The sequence below is a fragment of the Aotus nancymaae genome, unplaced genomic scaffold, assembly GCF_030222135.1.
Source record: "Aotus nancymaae isolate 86718 unplaced genomic scaffold, 86718_ANA_hifiasm-v0.15.2.pri h1tg000039l, whole genome shotgun sequence".
NCBI lineage: Eukaryota > Metazoa > Chordata > Mammalia > Primates > Aotidae > Aotus > Aotus nancymaae.
The window spans coordinates 8,235,756-8,263,746 of NW_026988453.1; the positions used below are offsets into that span (position 1 = coordinate 8,235,756).

Genomic DNA, 27,991 nt, shown 5'->3' on the forward strand with positions numbered 1-27,991 from the left:
CTTCAAAATTCCACCATACCATCCCCCAGCTAGAAGTTACCCTTATTCTGGAAGACTCATTTGCACAATCTGTGTTTTAAACATAGCGTGACTAGTATAGGAATGTGTAGTGTGTACACTCATGGAGACACCCTCTGAGTCAACGTGATGCGTGTGCTTGTCCACCGCTGAAAAAGCGCCATGCTAGGGAAGTTGGGAGAACGAGAGAAATTTGCCGTGGTGCCCCTCTCCGAGCCCCTCCTCTTTCTGCACCCTTTGCCCAGCATTGTGCCTGGCAAAAAGTAGACACTTCATATTGTTGAAAGAATGAATAAAACTGCTTACTCCAAACCCAAAACCCCTCTCAGTAGACTCAAAGGAATCTTGACCAACAACCAAAAAGAGGCCAGGCACGGTGGCCTGTAATCCTAGCACTTTGAGAGGCCCAGGTGGGTGGATCATCTGAGGTCAGGAGTTCGAGACCAACCTGACCAACATGGTGAAACCCTGTCTCTACTAAAAATACAAAAAAAAAAAAAAAAAATTAGCTGGGCGATGTGTCGCATGCCTGTAGTCCCAGCTACTCGGGAGGCTGAGGCAGGAGAATCGCTTGAACCCAAGAGGCGGAGGTTGCAGTGAGCCGAGCTCATGGCACTGCACTCCAGCCTGAGCAACAGAACAAGACCCTGTCTCAAAAAATACAACCAAATAGGAAAGGAAAAGAGACAGAGGGGGCCGTGTTGATGAGAAGCGGTGCTCGGTTTTCACCACATCCTCGGATACCACCACAGCACGCCTGTAGCTGTGCTGATTCTCCCCAAGGAGTGGCCAAAGAGCCTCACCCAGGCAGGGCAGACATGAGGGACCCCAGACATTGTTACCTCGGGGTGGTGTGGGGGTTGGCGAGAGCACCCGGAGGTGGTTCTGCTCTTGCAGAAAGTGAACGGATAATTTCTAGGCACAGGCTGTAATGGGGAATGAGGGCAAAAGAATTCACCTAAAAATGCAGACCCAAGTCTCCTGCTCAAAGAACCACCGGAGTAACTGTCCAACCCGCCTGTGTTTACTCTCCCTTCAACGTCCTCAGAACAGACAGCGTGGGTGCAAGAAAGAAAAAAAAGTCCTCAGAACGGACCATTGACGAGGGATTATCGCTTCATTAGGCTAAAATGACACCTGATTTCCAGATTTGCTCTTCCTGAATTGTTGGATAACTGGTTGGGGAAGTCACACACCTTTGAACCTCCCGATTTATTCCTTGGAATATGAGAAAGATTCTCATCTTTCACTCTCTCTTTTGTTTTCTGGGGTTTTTTGTTTGTTTTGAGACAAGGTCTTGCTCTGTCACCCAGGCCGGAGAGCAGTGGTGCAATCGCGGCTCACTGCAGCCTCGACCTCCCAGGCTCAAGCTATCCTCCCACCTCAGCCTTCTGAGTAGCTGGGATTATAGGCGCCCACCACCGCGCCCAGCTAATTTTTTTTTTTTTTTCTAGAGACAGGGTCTTGCTATGTTGCCTAGGTTGGTCTCAAACTCCTGGACTTATGCAATCTACCCTGCCTCAGCCTGCTAAAGTGCTGGGATTACAGGCATGAACCACCATGCCTGGCAGGAAGATTCTTTCTCATCATTCTCAAGTTCACATGCTGCCTTTGAAATTTGCCCCTCACATCCATATGCACTGTCTCACCCTTAATCCAAGCCCTCGCGGCCTGAATTGAGTTGTCTTGCCTCCTGTGTTGCCTGCTCCCTCAAGAAACTATAGCCAGAGGGAGCTTCTAAAATACAAATCTGATTGTGTCATTCCCTTACTTGAAATCTTCATTCACTACATTAGATAAAATCTAAACTCCATGGTTTGGCATGTTAGACCTTTGGTGATCTGACCCTCACTTCTCCATCCTCATTTTTCACCACTCCCTGCTAGTACCCCAAATTCTAGCCATTCCAACTATTTCCAGCTTTCCCTAACAACAAAAAGTTCTCACATTTCCCAGTGTTTTCAATTCAATTCAAAAGTATATATTAACAACCTACCCTGTGCCAAATGACAGCTTGAGCAGAAAGCCCAGGCTGTCATGACAGAAAGTCAAATAAGCAAAAGCGACATTAGAGTGTCTTGGGCAAAGGGCTCAATAAATATGGGCTCAATGGATAAATTATGTCCCAAAGGCAGGTCCGCCTGACACGCTCTTCTCTGGACCTTCCACACCACCCTCCAGTCCTTCTGGTTTCTCTTTCCTCTTCTTGTCCTTCCTCTTTCCCATTCCAAGCCCCTCTAGCCCCCTTTCTCCTTATAGGACATTCCTCCGAGACTCCTTGAAGGCAGCTCAGGGAACACTGTCTGCCCTGACAGCCCTGCAGACACACACACACACACACACACACACACCCCTACACACACACACACCCCTACCTCACTGTGCCCCTAACGCACCTATTTTATGTCTAATGGGGTCTGGCATATGGCATTCATTGTCTTTTTTTTTTTTCTGAGATGGAGTTTCACTCTTGTTGCCCAGGCTGGAGTGCAGTGGCGCAATCTTGGCTCACCACAACCTTCGCCTCCCAGGTTCAAGTGATTCTCCTGCCTCAGCCTCCTGAGTAGCCGGGACTACAGGTGCCCACCACCGCGGCCCGCTAATTTTTGTATTTTTTTTTTTTTTTAGTAGAGATGGGGTTTCTCCATGTTGGCTAGGCTGGTTTCAAACTCCCGACCTCAGATGATCCGCCTACCTTGGCTTCCCAAAGTGCTGCGATTACAGAGGTGAGCCACCACACCCAGCCTTTTTTCTTTCTTTTCTTTCTTTTTTCTTTTTTTTTTTTAAGAGATAAGGTCTCACTCTGTCACCCACAGCTGGAGTGCAGTGGTGCTATTACAGCCCCCCCCAGACTCAAACTCCTCAGCTCAAGCAATCCTTCCATCTCAGCCTCCCACGTAGCTGGAACTACAGGCACTGCCACTATGCCCGGCTAATTTATTTTATTTTCTATAGAGATGGGGTCTTGCTATGTTGCCCAGGCTGGTCTTGAATACCTGGCCTCAAGCGATCCTCCCACCTTGGCCTCCCAAAGCACTGAGATTACAGACATGAGCCGCTGCGCCCGGCCTCATCGCCTGTCTTTCACTAAACTGTGAACATCCTGAGTACAAGACCAGTTTTTCATCTGCATCCACAGTTAAGTGCTTGGCACATAGCAAGTGCCAGCTGAGGGACAAAATGAATGAATATGAATAAATGAATGAGACAACATTCCTTTGAAAAATAGTGGCCAGGTGAATTTATGGTTTTCATGTCCTCTTTGGATATTGGATACTTGGATATGACACTGGGGGCAATCCACCGGCTCAGTTTCTAGAACAGGCTCCTCCACTCCATGGAACAGAAGTGAAGAGATGAGGCGAGCGTGTTCTTTGAAGAAAACCAACCTCAATGCAACGAGGCCAGACAAAGCGCTTGCCTCTCTTCAGAGCCCCAGGGACCCAACAGAATATCTGTGAGCCTCATCCCTGTCTTCTGAAGGCTGCGCCTCCCAGCGCATTAGAAATGCTGATCTCCAGCTTGGAGTAGGATTAACAGGCCCAGTGGGGAGGGCACAAGCCATCTTCCTGTCTTTATTAAGAGTGAAGGCTGTGCCCCCTCTTGCCCAGCTGCCCACAAAGGCCTGGAATCTGGGAATTCATTTCAGCCCTTCTCATGCAGGAGGCCTCTCCTGCCCAGCATTATCTTAGGTGGAGAAAGGCGGGGGAGGGGCCCATTTCAGCACCCCCTCCCCACTTAATGCATCGGAGCCCGTTTGTTTGATGTCAGTTCCTGCTGGAGCGTGGACCAGGCAGTGGGCCTCTGAGCAATTTGGAGCCACAGCTGCGGCCCGACAGCCCAGCCCCCAGTCCCCAGCCCTCACTCCCACTCCCGCCCCAGAATTTGCTGCTAATTAGCCTCAGGCCTCCCCCAGTCCCCGACAGAGAAGCGTGGCTTTGTGTAGACCTGGGACTCGGCTGAGTCTGATAGGGTCCGCACACAGACCCTCAGCCCTGGCTTGGGTTCACTGGAAACTCACCTCACTTGCACTGAACCCAGACAGGCGTTCTGACTGCTCAGCTTCGCGCATAGACCATTGCAGACAGCGAGCAGCTAGAGGACAGGGGATCCTTCCACACTGAAGCAAACGCACACAAGGACACCTTCCGTGCTTAACACCCCAACTGCCCCCTCAAAAGGCTGCATCCTAGTAAACGAAGGGTCCAGGCTTGATCCAGTGGAGAGGCTGCAGAGAGCACCTGGGGAGAGCTTTGCATAATGGAGAGGGGGAGATTTTGGACCTCCAGGGCATCCAGGGGGCAGCAAATGAGGAGCAAGAAACAGCAGAAGAGAGATTAGAGGAGTGGTTCTCAAAGTGTAGGCCCTACACTGGTAGTATCTGGACCACCTGGGAATGTGTAGAAATCCACATTCTTGGCTCGGCACGGTGGCTCACGCCTGTAATCCCAGCACTTTGTGAGGCCGAGGCGGGTGGATCGCAAGGTCAGGAGATGGAGACCATCCTGGCCAACAGGGTGAAACTCCGTCTCTACTAAAATACAAAATATTAGCTGGGCGTTGTGGTGTGTGCCTGTAGTCCCAAGTACTCAGGAGGCTAAGGCAGGGAAATCGCTTGAACCCCGGAGGCGGAGGTTGCAGTGAGCCGAGATCATGCCACTGCACTCAAGCCTGGGGACAGATCGAGACTCCTTCTCAAAAAAAACAAAACAATCAAACAAAAAAACACACATTCTTGGGCCTCACCCAAGTTCTACTGTATCAGAAACTCTGGGATTTGCGTTTTCACAAACCTTCCAGGTGATGCTGATGCAGGCTAATGCTTGAGGCCCCCAGGTGAGAGGGATACACTGAGAAAGATGTGTATGCCGGGATGTGACCCTTCTTCATGTCCTCTGAATTGGCAATCAAGCCTACTACATTCATGAATTTGCTTCTTGTGAATGGATATTTTACGCAAACTAGCAAAGTTGCTGGATTTTACATTCAAATTGATGCAGGGTGTAACAGAGACTGCATAAGAATAGAGGGGTCAGAGCATGAACCCCCAGGAATTAGCAAAAATTGTGAGGGGAGCTTGGACTTTCACAGCCCATGGAATTGGCAGGGAGCTGAGCTGTTTATACACTGCTGTCGAAGAGGCAAGAGGGCACCAGATGGTATTTGGGTCACAACACATTTACGTGTAAGTGACTTAAGAGGAAAAGGGGAACGAATATTGTTGAAACCAACTGCACGAGGCGCTGCGCACTTGATGCAAATGTTCCCTTTTGGCCTGCAAACCAGCCCTTCCACGTAGGTAGCTTTATATCCTGTTACGCATGAGGAAACTGTGACTGCAAATAGCAGAATAATTTTTTGTGTGTGTGTGACAGAGTCTCACTCTGTCACCAGGCTGGAGTGGCACGATCTCCGCTCACTGCAACCTCCGCCTCCTGGGTTCAAGCCATTCTCTGCCTCGGCCTCTGGAGTAGCTGGGACTACAGGCGCCCATTACCATTTTTGTATTTTAGTAGAGACAAGGTTTCACCATGTTGGCCAGACTGGTCTTGAACTCCTGACCTCAGGTGATCTGCCCATCTTGGCCTTCCAAAGTGCTGGGATTACAGGTGTGAGCCACCGCACCCAGCCCAAATAGCAGAATAATTTGCCCAAGGTAAATGACAAAGCCAGAACTAGCTGCCAGTTCTGTATGACTAAAACCCCCACTTTCACTACCACGCTTGGGGTATGAATGGGCTTCCCTGTGAAGAATCAGCCCTAGCGTCTGCGCCTCTAAGGCATCATGCCAGAGCAGCCCCTGCCAACTCTCTAACATGCCCCAGCAACCATTCGCCCCTATTCCTCCGCTCTGGGTAGCAGGGTGTGCAGGCTCCTGACTGCCCCAGGAGAGCCCAGGAGAAGGTTGTGGGCACCATGCAGCTCGTGGTCACGTGATGAGGGGGCAGCAAACCACAGGTGCTCAGCTTTCTCCAAGTCTGCCCTAAGTACCAAGTAAGAGCCCGACTCTGCAGACAGGCCAGGCACTAGCTGTGTGACCTCAGGCAACTGACTGAACCTCTGTTTGCCCGAGTTCCCTCATCTACACAATAAGCACTGTCATTGTAGCTACCTTGTAGGTTGTTGTAAGGATCAAAGCAATTGAAATGTGAAAAGTGTCTGAGGCATAGTAAGCACTACATAATCATTTATTACATGTAAATAAATGAACGAATCGCTTTCCACGTTCCCCTCTGCTGTCTACCCAAATGTTCTTCCAGCCTCGACATCCTCCTTCCAGACTCCTCCCCATCCTTCAAAGCAGGCTGGAATCCATTTCTCATAATCCCCTTGACCCACAGGGCTGTCTCTCTCTCTCGAGAGCTGTTCTCGGCCTTCTTGCTCCTCCAGCAGGGACTAGTCTGATATTGCAGGGACTCCGTCCTGTATCTGGCCAGGCTGTAAACCTGTGGAGGGCAGGGCCAGTGCTTCATGCCTCTTGTGCCTTTGTGGCCCTCGTCCCGTGCCTCACACATAGCGTGTGGGGGTCCGTAAATACATATTGACTGATCTCTGGGACCTAGGGGTCCCTGCAGGGTAACCAGATCCCATCTGTATTCAAGCTGTCTGCATTTCTGTATTTATTGCCCAGCTAGTGGTTTAGTCTGTGGAGTATTGGGGTTGGTGGGGGAGGGTGCAGGCGATATTTCTCTTCCTGAAAGCAAGTTTGCCAGGTTCCAAGTGGCTTGATGTAAGGGCCAGTGATGAGTGTTGGGAGTTGGGGTTCACTCTCCAGCCCCATTAATTAACTTTCCCCAAGTCCCCTAAGTGCTTTTGTCTCCCATTAAAGCCCAGCAACCCACCCTCATTCATCAGAAAGGACAGTGCATCCTTCACTTCCCTCCCGCTCCTTCTAGCTCCAGCCTGGCTGTCAGGACAAAGCATGACCCTCAACTCACCCAACAACCCACGTCGCAGAAGAGGATAAGGCCGGACGTCCAAAGGCCTGGGTTTGCCCCAAGAGAGAATGACCCCAGGACAGGAGTCAGCCACCGTCCTTTCCACAAGCCCCACAGCATTGGTCCCCATGGACCTGGATGCAATTGCCTCCCTGGGGTCATTTTACAGAGAATTACAGGAGCCTGACTCCCAAGCTTAGAGCTTCCTGCAGGCCATAGGCATTCGGGGTTCCTTCCTTCTCAACACTGACAACACCCCTCCTCGGGGAAGGATGGTCTGGGGAAGACTGACATCAATGCAGTCAGCCCTGAGGCCCAGAGGAGCTCATGTCTACCATCCTTCTCCCTACCAAGTCCCAGCAACAATCTCCATGAAAAACAGAAAACACCCAGAAACTCTTTCCTTCCAAATCGCTGCATCAACCTCCTTCCCAGGTTTTCTGCAGGGTGTGCCCTGGTGTGGCTGGTGTGGGCAAGGCTGCCGGCTAAATGCAGGGGAGAGAATGTGGGCCGGGCAGGACGTGCACAGGGCCCACCCAAGACCCCCAGGGAGCCCCCAGTCCCCTCTCAATTATGTACCTGTGGCCCAGACCCACGGAATATCAGGGCTGGAGGGAGCCCTGGTCCACGCCCCTCGTCTTATAGATTCCAGACATCAAGCACTAAATCCAAAACTGGCTCCCACACTGCACAGCAAACACACCACCCCACCTTCCACATGAGCTGATGCATCCTCAGAGGAAGCAGGCTCACTTTTCAAATGATGGCCGCCAGACCGAATCTGAAAGAGCTGAGGGCTTTTCTGGGAGGAAAAAAATACATGCCCTTAGAAATTAGATTCATTCCAATGCCAAATAGCAATAGTTTGGGATTTTCGGCTGCTGCAGAAAAAAAGCAGGCAGCTGGGGCTGTGGCCAGCTGGGGAAAGTTAAAGGCAGGCACAGGCAAGATGGTAAATTTCAGGCAGCTCATCCCAGGTGAAGCTAAGGAATAGGTAGGTGTGACTTTGGTTCCCAGAAGCAGGCAGACTCTAGACCAGAGTCTCTGCACCCGCTTTCTTCCCTCTCCCCAACCCCGACGTGCACCTGCTTCCATTTCCCATTCTCCAGCCCCTCCTCAGAGCTGGCAGACCACTCTCGCAGGTCCATCAGTGGCTTTTAACTGAGCCCCCAGCTTTCATCCTATTAGTGAGCCCTGGAGTAATTACGACTTCATTAGCCAAATAGGTTCTTGGTTCAGAGACTCCCTCCTACAAAACAAAACACACACCCGCTTCCCTCCATCTGAAGTCCCTCCCCCGAGGCTTGCAGCTAACAATGTAGTGGCTTCAGGGAAAGCCAGCAGGAAAAGGGGAAGGAGAGAGGCAGGCCGGTGTGGGGAGGAGGCCCCCGCCCTCCTCCGGGGCGCATCTGTCAGCTGGCCCCCAAGAGACCTGTGACAGGGAGAGGGATGACACTCTGGCAAATGAGGCCATGACCCCTCAGAGCTGTCTGCTGTCCCTTGCCCTCTGGCCTTGCTCACCCCTCCCGTTAGGGGCTTAACCCATGGTCACCGCACTTCCCAGATGGGCAGGCAGCCTTCTCAGCTGAGGGCTCTCTGGGCTAATGTCCAGGGCCTCCAGAGTGCAGGGCAGTCCCGGCTCCCCAGCCCCATCTCCCGCCCTATACTTCAGCTGCTGCAGCTCCAGGAGCAAGGAAGCCCTGTGGGTCTGCCAGAAAGGAGAAAGCCATGCCCCCACACTCCCTGGCCAGGGCACCTTTAGCCAGCCTGTGGCCACCAGACCAGACAGGCAGGTCCTTGACACCTGGGAAAGACGCCACAACCCCCTGGCATCTTACTGTCATCCCACACCTCAGCGTTAGAGTTTTCTTTGGGTCTGCACGAGTTCCGCATTGCAATTAAAACCACCTACACTTGGGCAATTGCTTATCCTCCTTCTCTTTTCTTACTCTTCTAATGGATTTTAGGAGCATAGAGTCTAATCCTCCTGCCTCTAAGTGGGACCCAGCTAACCTAGGCTATGCCAAGTCTTCCTGGGTTTCTCCAGCCAGATGATGCTAACCACAACTCCTGCTACTCTGCCAGGCCAGGTAAGCATCCAGGAGGAGGCCTCACCAGCTCCCAACACTGTATTTGCCTACTCTCTGCCAGGAGAAGGGGCAGGCTCCCTGCAGACCCTCCGGCACGTGCCTCTTTGTCCACGCAGCTGCCAAAGAGAACTGACTGCTGCTTCTGGGAGCTTTGCAAGTAACAGCTGATGAATTCTCATTCCTGCTGAGGGCCCCTCTGCTTGGGTCCTCCACCGGCAAGATGCCATCTGCTGAGGCTGGACCCAGAGGCAGAGGGATAGATGAGATGACCTCCAGACAGCCTTGCCATTTACAAGACTCCAAACTATACACAGCCTTGGCCCTGGCTCTGGCTCTACCTTGACCCCATTCCGTCCCCAGGCCAGACGACTCAGCCTCCATCCTCCCTCCCCACCACCCCAATCCACAACCGGCCCAGAAGCCAGGCAAGTGGACCCCGGCTCCTTGCCCTTCAAGGAAAAGGAGTCTTCCGAGGCCCGCCCAGCTGTACACACTGCGCCCCCTGCTCGTATTCCCTGAACGCAACCGTCCTTTTGTTAATTCTGCCATTTCCCAAAGCGCCAGGAGCATCTCATCTCACAGCCACAGCATCTGTTCTTCTCACTCTCCAGAAGGTCGGGTGGGAGCCGTGCCAACTCTTCCCCAAGGCTCTTCCAGTCTCACACTCCTTCCACCTGAATTGGACACCCTGCTCACCTGGTCCCCAGGGGGCACCTCCAGTTCCCCCTCTGCATCCCTGGCCACTGGCACCCTTTCCTATGGCCACGGTTGGCAGCCTCGATAACCATCTCACCTCCCGGGGTCAAGCTCACCTGGCCAAGCAGATGGGCACCTATCCCGTCCCTTAGGGGACTGCAGGGAAAGTGGCTGTTTTCCATTTGAGGCCTGCCCAAGGCCCCTAGCAGGTATAGGAGCCACAAGGTGCCAAGGAAGGGAAAAGACTCATGCTTGGTCCTTTCCAGGGCCCCCTCCCTCAGTACACTTAGTCGTTGGAATGCTCAATTGATTCCAAAGCAGTGACGCTCTGGCTGGTCCCCCAGCCCATAAGACCCACTGGGAGTCCAGCCTGGCCCTGCCCTAAGCTTTAGCACCAGGCTTCTTGACCTCAGCACTATTGACACTTCGGGCTGGGTCATTCTTAGGTGGTGGGGACTGTCCTGTGCACTGCAGGATGCTTAGCAGTGTCCTCACCTCTACCCACTAGATGCTAACAACACACCTTCTACCCCCGACATGCACTTCCATTGTGATAACTACAAATGCCTCCAGACCTTGCCAAACGGATCCCTGGTTAAGAACCACTGAGATAAGGCAAAAAAGAAACCCAACGCCTGAGTGTCAGTGACTGAACCCACCTTGTCTCTAATTCCTAGGCTGCAGGTGACAGAGGGATGGCTTAAACCAGGGATCAGCAAACATCTTCTGTAAAGAACCAGATAGTAAATATCTTCAGCTTTGTTGAATGAGTATCTTCACACAGCCTCTGTTGCAACTACTCGACTGCTGGTGTGGCGTAAAAGCAGCCACAGACAATACATAAATGAATGAGCGTGGCTGTGTTCCAATTAATCTTTATTTACGAACACTGAAATTTGAATTTCATATGATTTTCATGTGTCACGACGTCGTCTTCTGATTTGTTGATTTAAAAATGTAAAATGCATTCTTAGCCACTGTATGCCCCTGGCTTACAGGATCTCAGAGGGATCAAAACACCTGGGGCCCTGTTGACCTGCTCCTAAGAAATTAACAAAGACAAGGGCAGAGTCTGAAGGTGTGAATGGAGTCCTGCTCCTCTAGGACAGGGTGGAGGATCATGCACCCCCATTCCCTTTGGCCCAGTAACTTCAGGTACCGTTTTTAGTGGGGCAACCCCACCGACCTCAGCAGGACCAGCAACATAACTTGCAGTGCCCAGTGGAAAATGGGAATGCTAGACCTCTTGTTTGAAAATTATTCTAAATTCCAAAACAGCAGCAGAGGGATAGTACAGCAAGCAAGGGGCCCTTCTGAGCACAGACTCTACACACAGGCTGTGGGTCCAGGAAGGTGGCCCTGGACCCCAGTCTACCTCCCAGGGAGGTCTGTACCCACCTCACAGCCTCTGCCAGCTCAGGCTCATTCTCTGACCCTGATGGACAGCTTCTCCCATGGACCCCGCACGATGACACCTGGCTGAGGCGGTGAATAGAGAGTTAAACCTGGCTCATGCTCCCCTCCCCATGCTGTGTGCCCTGGTGCAATTCTATATCTGCTCTGGGTAATTTGCACTACCCAGGTTGGTACTGGTCCTGCCTCCAGTACCAATCAACTGGTCCTGTCTTGAGAGAAGTAGCCAACTGTGCCCCAATATGGACTGTCTACCCCCATTCTGAACCCCCAGAGAGGAATGGAATGACCCAATCGTCAATTCATTTAACAAATATATATTAGTGGGCAGGGTACAGTGGCTCACGCCTATAGTCCCAGCGCTTTGGGGAGCTGAGGTGGGTGGATCGCTTGAGCTCAGGAGTTCAAGACCAGCCTGGGCAACATGGTGAAACCCTCTCTTTGCAAAAAACAAAAATAATCGGCCAGGTGTGGCAGTGCCTGCCTATAGTCCCAGCTACTTGGGAAGCTGAGGTGGGAAGATGGCTTGACCCCAGGAGACAGAGGTTGCAGTGAGCTGAGATTGAGCCACTGCACTCCAGCCTGGGCAACAGAGCCAGACCCTCTCTCAAAAAACAAAACAAAAAAAATACATATTGGGCCTTTGCCACTATGCTCAGGGTCCAAAGATATAAGATGCAGTGATGGAGACACCCCATCCGCATAGAGATTAGTAGGCAGGATGCCTATGAAGGGATAAGGGCACTGCAGAGGGTCACCCACCACCTGCAGGGAGAGGCCAGAGCAGGTCTGGAGTGACTGCTGGCCTGAATCTTGAGAGCCAGGGGGTTTAACCAGGTACACACAAGAGGGGAAAGTGCTATTACAAGCAAGGAACAGCACAGAGAGTGAGATGAGAGCGTCCAGCCCCTTCCAGAGAAAGCAAGTGAGTCAATCAGGCTGGAGTAAGTCCAGAGAAGGCAAGAGAAGACGGTGGACCAAAGAAGGATCAGACTACACGATCCCTATGAGCCCTGCTCTGTGCACTCCACCCTCCCTGCCACCCCACAGTAGACTCCTCGAAGCACAAGTCTCAGCCTTGAACGTGTTGCTTACATGCTCAGATCCTTCCAACAGTCCCCCATTGCCCTTGATAAAGCTCCCAAGGGCTTAATGCTCATCGTGGACTGGCCCCAGCCTGTTCCTCCAGCCTCACCCCTTCCTTGCACCCTCAACTCCAGACATGCTGACCAACTCCCTTCCAAACCTGCCATGCCGTCACCTTTGCACAGGCTGTTGCTTCTTCCTGGCACCGTCTCTTCCCTGCCTCCTCCAGCTCGTACCACAGACAACTGGTCTACATGGTAAACTCAGAGTCTTCCTTCAAGACACTGTCAAAATGTTTTCTCGTTCCTGAGCCTCACTAGGCCAAAGCAGATACCCCTCTGTGATACTTCGTGCCAACTTGGGTTATAGCATTCACAGGATTGGATTCTGATTATTTTTACATGTCAGTCCCACCATTAGACTGTGACCTCCTCGTGAGCACTCACTGTGCCTTATTCTCCGCTGTATCCCCAGCATTTGGTGCAATGCCTGATACAAGAGGTACTCGGCATTTGCTTGTTAAATGGACGTATGTAGGTATAGGTGGAGGGATAGATGAACATAATATTTTCTAACAATTTCTGGTTATCGTTTATTGAGCATGTCTTTCATACCAAACACTGCGCGAGAAGCTTTCAGTCCTGAGTCTGTCTAGGTTCTCAGTTGCAGGCAGCATCAATAGACTCTGGCCATTGTAAACAGAAATGGAATTCACCAGAAGGCTATCAAGTCGATCACAGAATCAATGGAAAGACTAAAGAAGTCAACTGAGAAATGGGCAGAAGCCAATGCAGCCCAGCCAGCAGAGACAGGCTGAGGTCACATCTGGGCAACATCCAGCCAGGACACAACTGCTGGCATCACCCACACTGGACACTCCCTCCCCTGATGCCAGAAGCTTGAAATGCCTGCTGTCCCCTTCACTACTGTCCAACATGTTTACCTCACCTTGGCTGACCCACACAGCCCTTTGAAGTAGAGCTCCACCTTACAGACGATGAAACTGAGTCTTAGAAGTCTATGGTCACACAGCCTATCAATACAATGGGTGGCCCTGGAATCAAGCTCTGTCTGACTCCAAGGCCTTCCACACCACTCTGCACTGTCTCCTTCCTGGGGCCACCACCGACACTGTTCTTCCATGAAGGAGTTCTCTGTGTAACGCTACACAACAGCCCTAAGATTCCACACTGACTGACACGGGCTGATTGAAACTGTTTCCGAGAGGTTGTATATCAGACACACAGAGATCCAGGAAAATAGGGGTCTGGCCTAAGGCTCAGGGAGACCTGCAGAATCTAGTAAAGGACTCCAGTGTCCCCGCCTGCCCCTTCCACCTCCCATGTTCCATGGCTACCTATTAGCCACCTGGGCAGGCTTAGTAAAGGACAGACAGACCCAGAGGTTATCTGCTCTTCAGCCCAACCCACTTCCAGGCTCACAGCTGCCCCCAAGACTGTTCTCTCGTGCCCTCTGGATGGCACGGCTCTTACCAGGACCAAAAGATATCCCACCAGGAACATCCTCCTTAGACCCAGATGACCTGGGGGAGTCAGGAACAGAGCTCCAGGCAGGGAACCCACACACCCAGTCCTACCCCCACTGCCCTGTGACCTTGGCCTGATCATTTCACCTTTCTGGCTTTGGTTTCCCTGTGACTCAATCCCTCTCTACTGCCCTGCCCTCCCACCCTCCCACCTTCCACACTAGCCAAATTGTTTCGTAAAAAAAGAACTCAGGGTTCTTTGAGCTCTTTGGAGAGAGACCACATAAATGCAGGGCATTATTAGCATCATTACCATTAAATATTCATAATGACATTAGCATCGTCTATTATAAGCCCGAAAAAGGAGCTCCAAGAGCCCTGGGTTCATATGGCAAAGAGAATAATTAGGCCCCTCCGGGCCACAGACCCCTCTGGACCCTCACGTGAAATCAGGAAGGCAAATGCAGGCAGGGCATTGAGATCTTCCTTCCAGCACCCCCGCTAGGTCAACGTGGCTCCTCCAGGCACTACACAAATCAGGCTCTTCCCAGGCCCCACATCTTGGCTCCTGCCACACCAAGTGCCCCCATGCCAGAAACGCATTCCCTACCTCCTCTCTGCTCATCCAGGCTCAATTCAAGATGCACCCACCCACCCACCCCCACTGAAACCTTCATCCACATCCTACCCCCCTCTCTCCCCATCCTCTGAATGGGTACTGTAGCTAATCTCCTTCATTCGGTCACCCAGTCAACGGTATTTATTGAGTCTCCACTATGCACCAGGCCCTGTGCTAAGCAGGAGGCGGGGGACTGGGAGAATATGGACTGATGAGATGATCCCTACCTTCTAGACTGCACAGCTGACGGAATGACCATCAGTATTTGATATGTCACCTGGCAATTCAAAGTGCTTTGAAAAACTGTTATGTTTAATTCACATATCTTCACTACCATACTAAATAGGAGTAGGATTATTCCCATTTTACTGAAGAAATGAATTCTCAGGGCAATTAAAGGTCATTCTGTTACCTGCCCAGTGTCATCCAGGTAGGAGTGACAGAGCTGGGACAGAGTCTAGTTCTCTTGACTACGAATCCACAGCCACCCCAACCACTTGCAGCCCTTCCTGCTCTGCCTCATATCCTTGTTTTACAGATGGGGGAGGCTAAATCCCAAAAGGGAAATACTGACATTTATCGAGCACCTGCTGTGCTAGATACTTCACGTGTAATTCAATGCTCACATCAACTCAGTGAGGTATGTGTTTTAATCCCCATATTCTGGGTGAAGACGTATGTGGCTCACCCATGGCCTCATAGCTCCTCAGTAGCAGGACTGGGTGTCAAACGGGTCTGTCTGCAGAGCTTTGCCTCACGGCCATATCAGTCTTCCCCAGAGCTGTGCATGGATAGTCCTGTTACCACTATCACACTGCTTCCAAAAAGGTCACTGGCACTTTGAAGACCGCATCCCCTGGCTCTTGGATCCCTACATTCCAGGCAGAGGAGCTGCTCTGTAAATACGTGGCCTCCTGGGAAAAGTGTCTGGGGTCTGGAAGCAGAGGCAAAGATGCTGGTGGCTGGCGAGGCCAGGAAAGGAGAGGTGAGGCGGGGGACTGGTGAGGAAAGAGACAGCAAAGCTGCAGCATCCTGGGGCCGTGGCAGGGTCTCATCTCCTCCCCACTTGTCCCCAGGGACGGGGCCTAGAGGTCCCTTCTTGATCGGTTGGCGACCCACTGGACTCCATCGCTATCAATCTCGTGCAGCTACAGTAGGAAGACGCAGATGGTTTAGGCAGGGTTGGGTGGCCCTCGAAACGCCTTCTGACCCCTACCCACTACCACCAAGGGAGCACCACATGTTTGCAGACAAATTTATAAGCCACTTGATTAGCCATCTGATTATCTTCAGCTGGCCCTTTCTTGCCCTGTTTGAAAGTCTGTGGGGACTCAACTTTGAGATATGGGGCCCCAGCTCTGGACGACATGGAGCCATATTGATCAGCCACAGAAAGGAGACGTGGCCCTTATGGTCAACTGCACTGAAGATTCAAAGATGGGGAAATTGTTCTGTGCCCTATTTTGCCCACCCCAAAATAACAGACAATAGACATCTGAGTCCACAGCACAGTGGTTAAGCCAGGATGCTGGAGGCCAACCACAGGCCCCACTCCGTCATCTAGGCTGGAGTGCCATGGCACAATCACAGCTCACTGCAGGCTCAGGTGGTCTTACCACCTCAGCCTCCCAGGTAGCTGGGACTACAGGTCCCACCAGCTAATTTGTGTGTGTGTGTGTGTGTGTGTGTGTCTGTGTGTGTGTGTCTGTGTGTGTGTGTCTGCGTGTGTGTGTCTGTGTCTGTGTGTTTGTAGAGATGGGGTTTTGCCACGTTGCCCAGGATTCCATTTGTTTGCTGTTTCCTTTGAGCAAGTTCCTTATTCTTACTGAGCAGCATCTGAAAAATGAGGGTAATAACATGGACCTCTTGGGCAAGTAATTCAGGTAAAGCATTTAGCACAGCTCCTGGCATACGGGAGGCATTCAAAACAGATATTATTTCTGTTATTATCAAACTAATGGGCCCCACAAGCAAAACTCAGCCTGCACCCCCAAAATGCCCACCCCACTGTCTCCTCGGGAACAGGAGCATCTCAGAGACTGGCAGTGCTGATCCCTAATCCTCCCAAACTCATTCATACCAGACTTAGCCGAGAGCTTCAGACAAGTGAGAAGATGAGACTTTGGGAACAGTCTCCCCATCCAAGTCTAGGCTTGGCAAATGCTCTTGTTTTCACTTATTGTGTCTGCCGGAGTCCACATGGAGCATGCTGGTTACGCTGAGATCTGGGAGTCTTTGGGACCCAAGTCACCTGTGCTGATGACCCTCCCCACGGGCCCAGCTCCCACCACAGGGCAGCAGCTCTCCTAAAATCAAGTCACAGAGAGAGCTGTCTCCACTAAAGCAATCCTTGTAAGCATTTCCAGACCGTTGGTTCCTGGGCCAGCCAATTTCCTGGCCCGTCAGCCCCCTGCAGCAGACATAGCATCCTTTTCTTGGCAGGGACCTGTTTCTGCCATTTTCTGCTTGGAGGTCTGCTCTCTTTGGAGCCCAGACTGACTTGAGTGGTGTCAAAGGTTCACCTCAGGAGCTCAGAGGCAAGGTGCCAGCCCTCAGACATGCATACAGACAGACAGACAAGGACAGTGTGGGCAGGGGCAGGAAGGGAAGGATATCCTGGCAAGGAGTTGATGTGTCTGTCTGCATAGCAGCATTCAAAGTTATCTAAGAAACATCATTAGCAAAATCAAAGTCCTCCCCAACAGGAACAAAGAAGACTGTCTCCCAAGTTGGGCAAGCCCTTTGGAGGGGTGCAGAAGGAAGGGAGAGGAGTGCATGTGGGACCTGGGCAGACATTCCAGCCTTGGAGGCTGAGCAGCAGAACCTCCCTAACGTTTTCGCCTTTTCCAGACCCTCTCATTCTGGCCCAGGTCCCCAGAACCTGATCCACTCAGGAAGACACAGAGCCGTGATCCACATTTGACAGGTATAGCCATTTAAAACTGGGAGGCTGGCCTGGCCCCGACAGCTGCTGCAGCATCTGGACTGCTCACCGGTCTTGCCTGTGCAAGCTGGACAGCAGGCAGATCAGAGGGGGGTGAGACAACAGCGACAGCCTGACAGAGCCGACTGGTACTGCAGATGGCTGGTCCCTCTGCCTCCGGGCCACAGCCTTCCTGGGCACTCCCCCGTGTGACAGGAGCAGGGCAGGAGAAATGTATCGCTGACCGGGATGAGCACTTAGAATTTCAGAGCTGGCAGGACTGTATCCATTTTTAATCCCTTCGGGTACCAGTGGGGCTCAGAGAGGGCAGGGCACCCAGCCAGGTACACATAGCCAGTCAGTTGCAGAGCCCAGAGTACACTTCAGACATCCAGATCCCTAATCCAGGGAGCTTTTCATGACATCACACTGCTGGTTGCTTAAAAATGGGATTGGATCCAAACATACTGATGTGCAAAAGTGTCCAAGATCAGTTATACAGTCAAAAGCGTTTTGCCAGTCCTACTGTTTCGGGTAATCCTGTTTGCATGAAATAACCCTAATAACCCATGTAATTGTATACGTGAAAATAATAAACCTGGGGGCAATGTACCAAATGTATTAAGATAGTGGTTGAGGGACTTTCACTATGTGTTTTTAAATGTCCTCTGCTATTTGGATATTTTGACAAAAACTCCAGCTACTTTTGAACAAGGGAAACAGTAAAGAGGAACGGGGGTGCGCCGGGCAACAGAGACAGCCCCTCCCTCCCACTTGCCCCACTCAGCAAGCTGGGATTTCTGATCTGGATCCCTTCCTCGAATAGGGGATTTCTAGGGAAACAGGGAGTTTTGGCTCCATGGGTCTTCAGGGTTTGAGGAGTCACAGCCACTTTCTTTTCCCCGACTCACCTCGCCCCTCTCCTGTCCCTTCAGCCCTGGGCATGGGGACGAGAAGTGGGGCTGGGCGAGGCCGGGAGGGCAGGCGGGCCAGACAGCGCCCCCGCGGCCTGTCCTGAGCCGCCCATGCATTATGGAAGACGCGCGCTGGGCTCGCTCCCTGGTCCTTAAATGACAGCAAATGAGGTAAAGCCAGGAGGGTGGGGACGGAAGGGGGGTGGGAGGGGGGCAGAAGGAAGCCATCTCCAGGGCCCCCGAGCGTTGGCTGAGGACCGGAGCCAGCCAGTGAGCAGAGCCTGGGAGAGGGAGGAGCACATCTTGATGCAGAGATGCTGCAGTGGCTCCGGGCGCGCTCACACACACGCGCCCTCACCCGCCACCGCCGCCGCGGCCGCCGCCGCACCCGGACAGCGAGCGGCTGAGGCCGGCAGGGCCCAGAGCAGGGCGGCCCAGGGGCTGGCGGCCCGGCCGGCCCCGGCTCACCGACTCGGGCAGCGTCCACCTGCTCCAGCCAACACCCTTCTCTCGCCCAGGTAGGTGCCAACCGCTTTTGTCTCCTCCAGCCCAGGGGCTTTCGCGCTGTTATGGGCCAGGGCTCCCGGCTCAGTTCCTGTAAATATCCCCCTTGTAACTTGGGAGGGGGCAGAGACGGGAACATGGGGCAGCTGGGGCCATTCTGACTTCTCCCCACAGCCGCAGGGTGGCTGCTGGGGTTCCCCTCCGCCCTGTCTCCGTGGGCGGCATCCCGCATGGCTCTCTCAGGCCGAGCCTGCCTGAAAAGCGGGACCCCAAGAGTGTGTCCAGGAATTCGAGTTGACCAGCGGGCAGGGGCAGCTGCCTGCGGAGAGGGCAGCTTCTCCTGGGCCAGCCCCGGGCTCCTGGGCCAGGACAGGAACAGTCCACACGGCCAGGCCCTGGGCCCTGGCCTGCCCCAGAATCCCTGCATAGAACTGAGCCGGAGTCCCCAGATTTGAGGTCAGCCAGGGTCTACCTCTGCAGGGTGACCTCTTTGCAAAGTCTTGCTTCAGTTGGACGGAGGGGGCGGCTGTGGGAAAGAGAGGGCAGAGTGGAGCACAAGTTTGGGCAAAGGCCTGTCCAGGAACTGGGACGCAGGGAGGAGAGTCCTGAGGCCAGTCACATCCCAAAGGGTGAGAGGCTGGGGCCACAGGCTGAAATTCCTTTTCTTCCCTTCCCCCTCCCAACCTTAGCTTCTCCTTAGATCCCTCCCCTCCATCCTCACTAGTGGGAGGGAAGGATTTGCACAAAGTTTTCAGTAAGGAAAGGGGCTGGGGTCAGAGAGGTATGAGAGGGGGATGGACAGAGCTGGGGAGTTCTGGAGAGAGTCCTTCTGCCCAGCCCCATGGGGCTGACATAATGGGCTAAAGGTGGGGGCAGCCCGAGCCAGTGAGTGTCCAGAGCTGAATCCTGTCACCTTCACCAAGGGGGCTCTCAGGTCTGGGAAGCCTCAGGACGTGGAGGAGGCAGTGCCTGTGGAAGGCGAGAATCCTGGGCTACTCGGGGACCCTTTAGCCCCAGACCACTGGGGGCTGAGCCTGTGTCCTGGGGTGGGGGGTGGGGGACACAGTGAGACCAGGAGGGAGTGGGTTGTGCATGCCGTGGCCCAGCCCTGGAGAAAGGTGGGTTTCAGCATCTTTTCCCTCTGCTCAGAAGGAGGAGGGAGGAGGAACAGCCCAAGTAACCCAGTGCACAGGTGATGTTCTGGTCTCGTCTGGGCAACAATTTCAGCCTCTTCTCCCAACCCTCTGGCCAGAGACCCTTCAGTTCACTTAGCCTCCGAGTCACTCTGCCTCGTGGTCCCACTCAGAGGGGCCGGATGAGCCACTGGCGAGCGAGTGCAGCAAAAGGTGGGCCACCTGTGGGAGCGGCTGCTGTGACCGTACCTCCCGGGGGTGGGGCAGAGAGTCAGCCTGGAGGTCACAACAGGTGCCCTCACTCCTGGCCTTGGAAGAAGGGAGCTCTCTCCTTAAAGACAGCAGCATCCAAGCCCCTCCCCAGGGTGCCCACCAGTTAACCCCTTCCTAGCCAAGCTGCAGAACCACTGACAGGGCTTTTGCCACAAGGTCAAAGTCCTTCCTAATATCCCATGGGAGTCCTTAGCCAGTAAGAGGGAGGCAGGAGGTGAGACAGACGGGAAGGAGTCTCCGAGTCAATGATGTCAAAGTCACCGAAGGTCCACCTGCCTCACAGGCGCAGAGACCACTGTGCCCACACCATGAGTGGTGAGGGAAGCAGAGGCACAGTGCTCGTGGAGATGAAAGACCCAGACTCCAGGAGCCTGCTCTCGCACCCGGCTCTCTCTCTCTCATTCTCCTCCCTTCCTCTACTCCCTTGTTCCTCGCACTCCCTTCTCTGTTCGCATGTATTCCACCGGCTTCAGCCCTCAGCCTTCCCCCACACCATTTCCCTGCCAGATTTCACTCCTTATGCAACTCCATTCCAGCACCTTCTCTACCAGCAGTTGTTCAAATAGAGACACATGTGGGATGGGCCTCCGAGGAACGGTGCTCAATGGGTGGTTGTGCGTCTCCTCTCTGGCTGACCACACTTACTCCTTAGGAGCGCGTACATAGACAGGTGCACCCCAAGGCATCCTTTCTGACTCTGAAGCCACCAGGGAAGCAATGCGTTTGGGGTGGTTTGGAGAATACATGGTCCCCTCTTCAGAAACCTCCTCAAGCCAAACGTTGATGAGAAAGCGTATTTTAAAGACAATCTCTAAGCCTGAGTGTGGGTGGTATTTGTATTTTTGGAGGGATTCCTAGGGCAGAGCCAGGGGGTTGGAGAAGAGGTGGTTGATACTCAGGGGAGGAAGAACCAGAGCAAAGAGTATGCCAAGAAGCCAGAGGGGCTTAAGTCAGACTGCAGGAGATACTTCCTGGCTAGAAGGATGAGCCATAGGGAGATGGGGCAATCTCCTTTCAGATGACTCCAAGGATGCTGTGGAGAACTGGGGTCTAGTCCAAGGTTAGAGAGTCCTGCCTAGAGGCAAAGGTTGGGCTGATTGACCCTGGAAATTTCTTCTAACTTCTAGTAATCCTCTTTCAAATGTAAAATGTGGGTGTGACTCAGGAATCCGTAAGAAGACAGACGTCCTTTTCATTCCTACATGCATGCTAGCCACCCCCTCATCCTTCAGGACTACAGTCCCTAATCTAGACCAACCCCAGGAGCTGCTGATAACCTGGAACATTTATGGGAGTTTCTGTGGGCTCCGTGTCCCGATGGTAACCGTCCTGGAGTAAAGAAGTCCTTTCTTCAGTTTGATGATTCCTTGCTAGAAGATCAGCCCGTGTTTCTTTGTTTACCATAGAGGATGCAAACAAAAGCAAGGTGTGTGATGTCTCACGCAAAACCTGAACACCTTCTATCCCAGGACACACTCAGGCCCAAACGCATCTCAGCGTCCTTCTTACCTAATGGACCATTCGGTTCCCTACTTAGATGGGGAAGTCAACCCCAGCTCCTCACACACCCCCATCTAGTCAAACCTGCCGGGTTGCCTCCAGCCCAAGCTCACATCTTCTCAGTGCCTGCCACCTCCAGGGCCCAAAGGGCTCTCCCACCCCACGCCTGACCGGACAGCAGCCTTTCTGCAGTGTGCCCAATAGGTAAAGTTGATCTGGACCCCAAATCCAAATGAAACTAGCTTGAGAGGAGGACCAGGTTGGACCCCACCCCCACCAGGTTTAAGCTGTGAACCACCCTGGAGGAAGCTGTCTAGGAACTGGGGGAGCCTCCTCTCAGCAGAGTTGGGAGGACATGCAGAAATTGCTCTGCTAATGCGTGAGGAAATTTTTCCTGATTTGCTTCTTCAGAAACAAGTTGAAACCATTGTTTTTATGCCTGGCATCTCAACAAGGGATCCTTCTTCTAAAGCCCTCACTCACTGCCCCACACCCCACACACAGCAGGGCAGGCAAGTAGGAAAACCTAAGGTCTGGGGGTGGCTGGCTCCTGATCCTGAGCTTCCCAGGAGGATGGAAGCCTCTCCCCTTCTGTTCACTCCTTTCTTTAAAGGGCCTCTCTGTTGGAGTGGGTCTCTCCTGCAGGGGCAGAGACTGTAGGCTCAGATCAAGGGCCAGATTCCCCCCTGCCCAATGCTGGAAGCTCAGACAAACCCATGAGCCTGGGAGCCACAGCTCTCCCCAGAGGGCATGTCAGCACCAGGGCTGGGCCTCTGGAAAGCAGCTGCAATCACAAAGAGCCTGCAGAAAGAGCTGAGCAGCGCAGAGAGGGCCAAGGAGGGAAGGGGCTGCATAGCTCCCCTGGTCCCCACTGCGGCTGAGGAGGTCCTTATGCCCCCATATCTGCCCTAAGGATGTCTCTAGCTCAGGGTACCACAGAGACCCCTCAGTCACAATCCTTCACCCCGCCCCTGCCAGCTGCTGCCTGGCCTGGCACGCTGAGATCCTACCAGCCCCCACTCATGCCACCACAGAGCCCTGGAGGCATGGGGATGGTCCAGACCTTCCTAAAGGACGATGGTGCTGTCCCGGGAGGCAATTCCTGTCCTAGGCAAAGGAAAGGGTGCTGATCTTAGATCCTGCCAGGCAGGAGGTGAGGGCGGTTGAGAAGGAGTACCTGCTTGGGAGTGTCTGTCCCGGCCACGTACCCCCCGAGCACATTGTACCAGGTATAACTCTGTCATGGGGGCTGTGTCCTTGTGCCCTAGTCTGGGGTGGTGTGCTAGTGCTTACCATTGCACCTGTGGGGTGTAAGAGGAGGGAGGCACCTGCCCAGGAGATTGTGGGTCTGTCAGTCTCTTAAATACATGACTGCAGCCTGGATGTTATGACTGTATAGACTGGCATAGTGGCTGCGGACACAGGAGGGCTGTGAGATTTCTCAGTTCTAAGATCTGATCTCTCCTGAGCACTCACCGTGGGCCTGTGATGGTGCTGACCTCACAGCAGTCCGATGAGGCGGGTCCTACCCTTATCCCCATCTTGCAGATGGGAGAGTGAGGCTCAGAGAGGTTAAATAATGACTGTGATAACCAGCATTATACTAGTTAGTTTTATTAGGGTTATATTAGCTAGACAACACAAGGCAGGTTGACCCAATAGCCTGCCCTGTTAACCAGTGTGCTGTGCTGTAGGATAGAGGCCAAGCGGGGACCTGTGGGGCTCCTCGAGTACTTTGTAGGCTAATAATAAATCACTTAGTCTCTGCTCACAGCTGGGCTTCGAACTCCCCTTTGCTACCACCATCCATCGGCAGTTGCCAAATCTCTCATTGCTCTCCAATCGCCATTACTGGGGAGAAGAGGGGAGAGATTCAGGGTCAGGAGCTGGGCGTCCCAATGGGCAGCACTCTGGGGCAGGGGTAGACCTTTCATTTTCTGACTAGCTCCGCGCAGGGGACTTATCCCAGAACACCCTGCCGTGTGCCAGAGCCCCACTCACAGCCTGCTGTCCCCCAGCTGTCCCCCTGGCCCTTTGTTTCCTGGGCCCCGACAATTCAGCCAGCTCCCCCAGTGCCCCTGAACCCCCAATGGTCCATTCCCCCATGTGCTGGTGCCTCGCAGGACCAGCTCCTGCTGGTGACAGCCTGTGCTCGCCTGTGCCAGCCTGTCCCTGCACCCCTGCACCAGGGCAGCTGGCCTGGGCGAGGCTTGGCTGGCTCAGGGCTTGCAGGGCCTGGCATAGCTCCACTCCAGCCTTGCTCCTGACAAAAAGGGCTCCTCCATCCTGGGCATTCTAGAGCACATAATAGGGCAGATGGTATGGGGAGGTGACTGATCCGTGAACTCACGAGCGCATCTTAGGCTGCACTCTGTTGGTCAGGGAGCTCCGTAGCAGCGGTCACGTTATTACTGTCTCCCCTGTGCTTAGCACAGTGCCCGGCACATGGTCAGTAAATACTGTGATGGAAGTGAATGTGGGCAGGACTGGACGCCAGCTGCCTCACGTTTAGGGAGGCAAGGAGCTCCAACATTTAGCCCAGATTCTGAGAGAGAGAGAGAGAGAGAGAGTTTTTTCAACCAAGGCTGTGGCACACAATGGAGCTTAATATACATCTGATGAGGCTGATGGGTCTCCGGTGCTCCCCGAGGGCAACCCCATGTGCTCCTGGATCCCTGCCCCTCCCCCGCAATCTCCTCAAAGGCTGTGCGTCTAGGTCCCTGGAGGGTACCCAGGGTCCTTGGGCTGGATTATTCTTGATTGCCCATGGTAATTACTTATGGTAATAGAGACAACAGACAATTCTGACCACTGGAGGAGGAGGGGAGGATTTAAGATGCAGACCTCCTGGTGGGTTGCAGGGAAACAAGGCAAGAGACCGTGTCCTCACACCCGACACACACACACACACACACACGCACACAGACACACAGAGACACACACACACAGAGACCGGACATCTTCATACACAGACACAGACACATGCATACATGCAGACACAAAGATCAGATCACACATATACACAGGGACATATAGACACGACAGATACCCACAAGCATCACATCCACTCACACTGGGACACAGACACACACACACACACCCTGCTCTCACCAGCACTGCTGTAGGAGCTGGGGACTCCAGGTAGGAATCTGCCCAGAGGCTATCCCGGAGTCTCCAGCCCCTGGTCATCTGTCTCTGCCTTGCTCTGGCACATTCAGTACAAGTGCCTGGAGCCCAGGCTCCTCCCCTGGCCGGCACCCTGCCCCCAGTGAGCTCCCAGGACTGGCAGGCCAGCAAAGAGCAGGGAGCAAACAATGATTGAGCACCTTCTCCGTGCCAGGCACCAGGACGCAGCACACCAGTGCCAGCAGGGTGATTTTTCAACTTTTTGGAGCCATAGAGCCCTTTGTTTAAAGGGAACTTCATAGGAAAGTCTAGTAGTTAAGCAGATACAAGTGGAGCTGCTCTGGCTGGAGTGCGGAAGGAGCCTGGAGCCCCATCCTCTCTCCCTAGCCTCCCACGGTGGTCCTGAGACAGGTCCAAAGATCCCCAAGTCTTCCCAGCAGTTCGAAAACCACCGTAGGGCACTCCAGCACCTCACGGAACCCTCCAAAGAACTCTGTAAAGTGCACTTTGAATCTCCACTTTGCAGACGGGAAAACTGAGGCTTCACAAGGGGCATTAACTTGTCCAAGTTCACAAAGCTGTTTAGAGATGAAGTCAATATTACCAACCCCTGTTCATCAGATTCTGAACCCTGGAAGGTCCCAGCACCTGTCTATGCTGAGGATAACTCCCTGCATTTGTATAGCATCCAGGGGCATACATCTGTGATCTCCCCTGACCAGATACCCTGATGACCCTAGAGCTCTGAGTGAGTGTGTGTGTGAGAGGGAGTGTGTGAGTGTATGTGAGTGAGTGTATGAGTGTGTATGTGTGTGACTGTGTGTGTATGTGAGTGTGTATATGTGTGTATGTGAGTGTGTGTGTGAGTGTGTGTGTGAGTGTGTGTATATGTGTGTGAGTGTGTATGTGTGAGAGAGTGTGTGTGTGAGAGACAGAGAGTCTGGCCTTAAGGTTGCCCCCAGGAAGCACTGGACACTGGTCAGCCCTGTCAGGTATGTACAGACTGTCCCTGACTTATAGGGGCTTGACTTACAATTTTTTCAAATTTACGGTGGTGCAAAAGCAATACACATCCAATGGAAACCATACTTTGAGTATCCAACAACTAATTTGTTTCTCACTTTCATTACAGTTTTTAATACATTACATGAGATACTCAACACTTTATTAGAAAATAGGCTTTGGATTTGGTGACTTTGCTCAACTTCAGGTGAATCTAAGTGTTCTGAGTATTTTTTTTTTTTTGAGACTGAAGTTCGTGCTTGTCACCCAGGCGCAGTGCAATGGCGAGATGTTGGTTCACTACAACTTCTGCCTCCCAGGTTCAAGCGATTCTCATGCCTCAGCCTCCTGAGTAGCTGGGATTATAGGTACCCACCACCACCCCCAGCTAATTTTTATATTCTTACTAGACATGGGGTTTCACCATGTTGGCCAGGCTGGACTAGAACTCCTGGCCTTGGGTGATCCGCTTGCCTCGGCCTCCCAAAGTGCTGTGATTACAGGCGTGAGCCACGGCGCCTGGACTTCTGAGTACATTTAAGGTGGACTTGGCTAAGCTATGATGTTCAGTAGATCAGGTGTATTAAATGCATTTTTGACTTACAGTATTTTCAACTTTTGGTGGGTTTATCGGGATGTAAGCCTGTCGTAAGTCACGGAGCATCTGTGTGAGCCCCATCACGTGCGCCCGCGCATGTGTTCACTGGCTCCTGGAGGCATATAATCACAGTTGTTCTCGACCAGTTAAATGCAACATACAAGTAACAACTATGACGTGCCAGGTACTTTGCTAGGCACAGGTAATATCAAGACGAATGCAACACAATCACTCCCCTGGGCAGCTTAGAACCTTCTAATGGAGACAGACACAGTTCTATAGGCAGCATACCAAAGGTGAATTCATATCAAGAACAGAGTGAATTCTCTGTGCAGACGGGGCATCTTAGGCACTTCCCGGCAGGGGTGAGACATGGACAGCCTTGCAGGAGAGGCTGCCTTGCCCGGGAAAGGCATTACAGGAGAATGGAGTTGGATGTGCTGGGCGAATGTTGGAGGGGCTGCAAGTGCAGTTTGTCTGAGTTCAAGTCTGGAACTGAGAGTGGCAAGGACAGGGAGGGAGGGAGCTGGGGAGAAGTGGCACCTGGGCACTCTGCCTGTTAATGGAAAGTGGATATGAGGCTGCAGTCGGGGTGGAGTGGGTGCCATGGGCTCCCCCCCACTGCTGGCAAAACACCCAGCTTCTCGGCTCCCTTTCCCATATCCTTCCTGACGGGCCCTGGGGCCACCTCTCCCTTCTCTCCCCCCAGCTCGTTTGGGTGCCAGCTGTGGTTGTGAAAGAGGCAGGAAAAGGTTGTGGGGTGATCAGATGTGGAAGGTGAAAAGGGTTTGGGAGCGCCCTTCCTGAGGGAATAGTGTGATGTGGGACAGGGCAGATCCTGGGCTTGCTCCGGCCTTCAGCCCCTGCACAGGCTGGAGCAGCAATCTTAGGTCCTCTACAGCCTTCTTTCTCCACCCGTGTCCCCATCCAGGGGACAGCATTCCCAGGCCCTTGGCCACTCTGCATTCTGGGAGCATCACCAGAGCCAGAGCACTGAGATCCAGAGATGGGACAGGTCATGCAGGCAGTTGGTGAAAGGGCCCCCAGCCAGGCGCTCTCCCCGAGCCCTGACTCCCACCCCCTGCACTTAGGTTTCTGCAAAGCGGACAGGCAGAAACCACCAGGCTAGCTGGTGGCTCTGAGCCTAGTGACCCAGGTTCACTCTGATAACTGATAACTGGAAAGCCAGGCTCCTGACATTCTGAACTAAGAAAGGGGAGGCTGGCTCTGCCCTGCCCTTGCCTCCCAAGCGGAGGCCCCATCTCTCAGACTGAAACAGTCCTTCTGACTCAAGGACTGAACCAAGTCTCAGCTCATCACTGTGCAAGTGCGAGGCTCCTCTGGGAGCTGCATTAACTCTTTTGGCCTCGAAGGCCTGCTGGACCCCTTCACCCATCTGGTTGGGGGCATTGCTAATGGAACCAAGGTCATGATTCCATTGGTAAGAGCGTGTGGACAAATCAGTGAGACCCCCTCCTCCCTGCTAGGAAAACAAGGCTGGGAGACTTAAGGCAGCTCCCAGAGGGTCTTATTAGCCCCCACCCAGACAGCTGAGGGGAAGGGGCAGGGGAACGTCAGCCCCAAGCCCAAATGCCAGAGGAAGACATTACTGACTTCCTATCCAGGAACTGGTCCTGTTCTCTTCCAGACCCCGCCTCAAGAGCTGATGGGC

At 53.1% G+C, this 27,991-nt stretch overlaps 1 protein-coding gene across 2 annotated transcripts in view; it reads left to right on the forward strand.

Annotated features, from left to right (window-relative positions):
- The first annotated feature begins 18,634 nt into the window (after positions 1-18,634).
- The window catches only part of CNTN2 (contactin 2), a 33,470-nt gene continuing 24,113 nt past the window's right edge, over positions 18,635-27,991 (forward strand). For both annotated transcript variants that reach the window (XM_012459357.2, XM_012459358.2), the window contains exon 1: positions 18,635-18,701. The gene's annotated coding sequence lies outside the window, so the exon portion shown is untranslated. The remainder of the gene's footprint in view (positions 18,702-27,991) is intronic.